The sequence below is a fragment of the Populus euphratica genome, unplaced genomic scaffold, assembly GCF_000495115.2.
Source record: "Populus euphratica unplaced genomic scaffold, PopEup_1.0 scaffold4693.1, whole genome shotgun sequence".
In the NCBI taxonomy this organism is placed as follows: domain Eukaryota; kingdom Viridiplantae; phylum Streptophyta; class Magnoliopsida; order Malpighiales; family Salicaceae; genus Populus; species Populus euphratica.
Window position 1 is genome coordinate 467 of NW_011504519.1, and position 5,337 is coordinate 5,803.

General features: G+C 34.4%; 1 pseudogene; it reads left to right on the forward strand.

Moving 5' to 3' along the window:
• Positions 1-1,796: 1,796 nt before the first annotated feature.
• On the forward strand, positions 1,797-2,779 carry LOC105120083 (probable esterase D14L; annotated as a pseudogene).
• The last annotated feature ends 2,558 nt before the right edge of the window (positions 2,780-5,337 follow it).

The window sequence follows — 5,337 nt, forward strand, 5'->3', positions numbered from 1 at the left end:
AGCTGTGATCGGTTTAATCATGCTTGATTTATGATTTTGGAAGTTAATTTTTAAAGAAATTGAAAGAATTAGTTGGTATGGAGTTCATTTAAACTTTGATTAGGTTCAATTAATGATATTGGGAGTGTGATTGAAGAATGGATAAGTTTGAGGACTTAATTAAGCTTATAATTAGTTTAATTAATGAAACTAAGGGTATAATTGAATAAATATTAAATTTTTGAATTAATTAAGGATAAAATTACAAGTGATTAAGGTCTAGGGACCTTTTTGTATAAGGCATCGAAATTCAGTCTAGGGGCCCGATTAAAAAATATGGAAACTTGAAGGACCAAATTGAGAAATGGTCATTTTTAGTCTAAAACGACACCGTTTTTCGTTGCAGTTCACTGTTTTCTTCCTTCAAAAAATAAAGGAAAGCTCCATGCAAAAATAAAACACCGGTCACCAAACACGTGGCAACACCCATGACTTCCATCGCCAGCTCATCAGTTTACCCCCGTGTCCATCGTCGCCATGATGTACCAACAACTTGGAGGAAATCACCAACAACAACCCAACAATTGAAGGACTGTTAGTGTCCCAATCTATCCAAAACATGAGGTTTCAAGAGTATCCCCACATGGAGATAAACACTGGGGGAGATAAAGATTGAATCCCACATCCAAGTCCCCGCAGTTGGTTTTGCCCCTATAAAAGGCCAGTGGGTCATTAGAAAAAAAGGAGGAGATACTGAGAAAAAAAGGAGCAGAAAACAAGGGAACAAAAAACCCATAGAAAAAGAGATCCCATAAGAAAAAAAAAAAAAAAGCAAGGAAAAGTCTTTGGACAAGACTATCACTTTCATCTTCTTCTTCACCTTCGCCTTTTTCATCACCAGGTAAGACCTTCCTTTTTTCGTTTGTTTCTGTATCTCTTGTTGCAAAAAAAGAAAGCAGGGCGAAAGTAATTTAATTACCTTTACCTTATGTAATGCACATGTGGTTTGAATCACGCGTGTTGTTGCCCAGCTGGGTCACTGGCTTGGGCCAGTGACTGGATTGAGCCAGCTGAGTCTTACCGAGCCTATGCGAGCTGGGCTAGACTCCACCCCTAAACAAAAATAAAAAGGAGTGGGTCGGTTTTGGACTTTAGGTTCAATCGGCCTAAAGTGTGTTTGCTAAGGGTGTGTTTGGCAAAACACACCCTCATGCCTTGACTATAATTCTTAGCAATTTTAGTCAAAAATCGGCAATACAACATGTTTTACGAAGGATACTTATGGGATGATAGTATCTTTTCTTTTATTTAATTAATTCCATATCATAGAATTTTTGTTGAACAATTTAGAATTTTTAGTGATTATAATATTATGTAGCAACTGCTTAAACAAAAATATTTTTTTAAAACAAAATATTAAATATTTATTTTTTAATTAAAAATTAATTTTTAATCAGTTACCATGAAATCCAAATATGACAATAAAACCTCTATGATGCATCTCCTGGAGGTGAGAGACTAGCAAGTTAGTTAAAGTACTTGCTCTCTTGGTAAAGTCGGACAACGTGCCACTTCCCAAGACAAGTAGTCAAATTTTTTTCATTTTGTAGCTGGCAAAATTCACTGTGACCATAGTCTGTAAATGCCGAACCACCTCTTCATGTGGTTCTTGGACAAAGTTACATAAACCCGTCTTACCATACATACCTCTTCATATGCTTCTTGAAAGGTGTTCCATAACATTTATCATGAAGCAAGATAAATAATACTACAAGCGCAGAACTCGTAGGAAAACCAACCTACGTAGGAAGTAAATAATGGGGATAATGGACGAAACTCATAACGTGAAGGTTTTGTGTTCAGGAAAACAAGTGAAAGTCCTAGGCCATGACTTAGGCACGGATCAATCAGTTTGGAAGCACTTGGTGCCTCACCTTGTTAATATTTAATGTGTTGTCACTAATCCATATTATATCGATTTTGAAAGATATTCAACTGTTGAGGGATATGTTACTCGCCATATTAGAAGAACTACAAGTAAAATCATGCATGTATGTTGTTCACTCTTTTCTGGCATGATTGGGGCCATTGCCTCTGTTACTCGCGCTGACCTCTTCTCCAAAATCATCATGTTGGCAAAACTTACGGCCTTCTCTATGCGTCTCTTTAGTTCTTAATGAAACTTCTTTTTATTTGACCTCAACAACAAAATTCAACTACATGAAATGTTTGTAAGATTACTTTGTTCCTTAATTTCCAGCAAAAGTTTTGTGTTCAAATAATTTGTAACCAAATAAGGGTGTCCATTAGGGTTTGTTCTTTTGCTATAGCTAGCTGATTTGTATATCCATAGGTTATTGAATGATGTGGCCTATTATGAAAGGTTTGAGCGCGAAGATCTAGACCAACTATTCGAAGGAGTGTGGTCCAGTTACAAAGCTACGGTGCTCAGGGTTTGCTCCGCTAGCGGTAGGTGGCATGGACTCGGTGGTGGTGCAAGAATTCAGTCGAACCTTGTTTTGACTTGCGAACTGATATAGCCTTGAGTTTAGCCCATCACATATTCGTAGGTGACATGAGACATGTTCTCCCTTTTGTCAAGGTCCCTTGTCACATTCTGCAAAGCAGCAAGGACATGGCTGTGCCACTTACGGCCTGTGAATACCTTCACCGAAATTTCGTTGGGCTATCCATTATTGAGATCATGCCAGTGGGTGGTACCCTGCCGCAGTTGAGCTCCCCGGACATTGTCATCCCAGCAATTCTGAAGCACATTTGCTATGACATCACCATGTGTTAATATTAATGTGTAATTAATTTTTTCTTTCTAGTGTTTTTGCACTTGTCATGCAACACATGGTAGTTAGGACACTTTTCCGTAAATCAATATGTGATTTTTATTTTTTTATGTTTTATTTTGTTTGATAATGCATCGTGTGACATTATATAAGTATTTTTTACTAAAATATGTTAAATTAATATTTTTTTAGAATATTTTTTTTTATGATTTTTAACTCCATATTAATAGCCATATAAAATTATTAAAAAATATTAATTTCATGTTTTTTAATTTATATATATATATAAAGTTGCCTATTAAGTCTAAATTTGAAACTTCCTGGCCTCTTTTATTTAATGAATCTGCAGTATCTCAACAGATTCATAGCTAACTAATCACAGCTAATACCTCTAATATGTCATATTCAGAAAACTAAAAGAAAATGGGTCAATGCCACATTGTTCATCACTAACCAAGGAAACAAAATCTTAGTAAACTTATGTCTATGTAAATTACAAGGAGGCAACTTGCAACCCTATAAATGGAGGTGGGTTCATTCATCGAGGGACCACTTGATTCAGGTGTCATCCAACAGCTAACTACTACGAACTCTCTTCGAGTAGCAATAATATTTGATTTATTTGATACTTATCTTCAACTGATCACTGTTTCTCAATTTCATCTGATCCAATCTGAACCGTCTATAGTTGTCAATAATGGAGAAGATCCTCAATGCACAAAAAAAAAAAAAAAAAAGACATGGACCATTTTGATTTTGAGAATCTACATCCTCGTAGCTAATTGGTTACCAGGATAGAGATCTCTCAAAGTTTGACTAATTCCAGCTATCATTAACAACTTCTTTCACATCCTAGAGAGTGATGGAGCATCGTTCATGTACGTACGCAAACTTCAATTGGGATTTTTTTTTAAATTAAAAAAAGACTCCCCTGAACTTTGCACTTGTAAGAGAAAAGAATGTGGGAGTAGGAAAAGGGGAAGGATAAGTAATATGGGTCACTTTCGTTGGTCCTCATCTCATTTCCTTTTACTTTACAGGAAAGACTTGGCATAATGGATACAAGGCATCTAGTAATTGTATTTGTCATAACCTAAACCCCCTATTACCGATAAAATTGAAACTTTGGAATGCCAAATTAGTAAAATCAGGGGTTCAATTATAAGAAATTTAAAGTTTGAAAAGTAGGGAGGAAATTAAAAAAATTCAAGACTAATAACCTTTATGCAAAAGACCTGTAATATTGGTGACTGTACTGAACTTTTTTAGGGATTATATTAAAGAAAAATAAAGTTTAAGACTTAATTGGGGACTAAATTGAATAAATTAAAAAACAAGGGCTACTTCATAAAAGGCACCAGACTTGAAAGATCTCAATTGATTTTCATCAGGGGCTTAATTGCATAAAAGTACCCAGTTTTGTCTCAATTATGAATGTTTGAGCTTAAATTGAAATAACAGGGACTAATTTGAAATTTATCAAAATCCCAATTTGAAAACCCTAATTTTTAAGGTTTAATCAGATCATATATCACTTGTTTTTAATGAAGAGATTGAGTGACATGTCATATATCTTTATTGATTGAGTTGTTATATTTAGGTAAATGAATGTAACATCTTCGACCATTTCATAGACTCCAACCACCATTATTCAATAGAAAAGTTTCCCCTTTACAAGTTTGTGCCACCTTTGTTTGGTGTTTGTACCCCTACTTGCAATGTGGAAGCCCTCGATTTCTTGTGCTAAGGTAGTCTTGTCTGATTCAGTTAAAATTAGCAATGTTACACCCAACCTTGGATCAATGGTAGCAAAGTTATAGGGCACCAAATCAATCATGGTTTGATCCTAATTGAAGAATGACACCTTCTCTCCAAGATCTATAGCTTGGTTGGCTTTAAAAACCTCTCATTTGCTAAGATTAATTCATGGAAAGTGCACCTTCAATTAACCATTTTCAATCAAGTTTTAGTTATGAAATTCTTAACTTTTTCTAGAAGCTTTAAAAGTTTGTCAGACATTTAAAAACCAGGAAAAAAAAGCATAAAAGATAAAAATTGTATCCTAACAAAAAAAAAGCAAAAAATAGGAAGGAATCTCCTCTAATCTAGTTTTGAAAGACCACTTTCAAACCTACAAATGGTTTATCAACTACTTGCCTTTTGAGCCTATAAACGAAAAGAAAATCACAAAGAGGAAGGTGGAGGAATCAAAAAAAACAAAATGGAGAAAAACTTAGAATATTAGATTACTAAAAATCGCTTGATATAAAGGTTATGAAAAATTAATAAGAAGTGAAAAGAAAGAAGTAGAAGGCAAAGTTCTTGAGTCTAAGAGTGAAAAAGTACCAGAGGACTAGAAACTTAAGGAAAGAGCAATAAATTCCAAGCAAATGAGATAACATTCTTAAGGTGCTCTTTAAACTATGATGAGAGGGTAAAGCTCAATGAGTACTAATTATTACTTAAAAGTGCATTTTTATCAAGGTTTTATATTATCATTTTGCACTTGAAGTATTAATAACCCCTTAACTAAAGCATGTTTTATAATAATATATCTAAT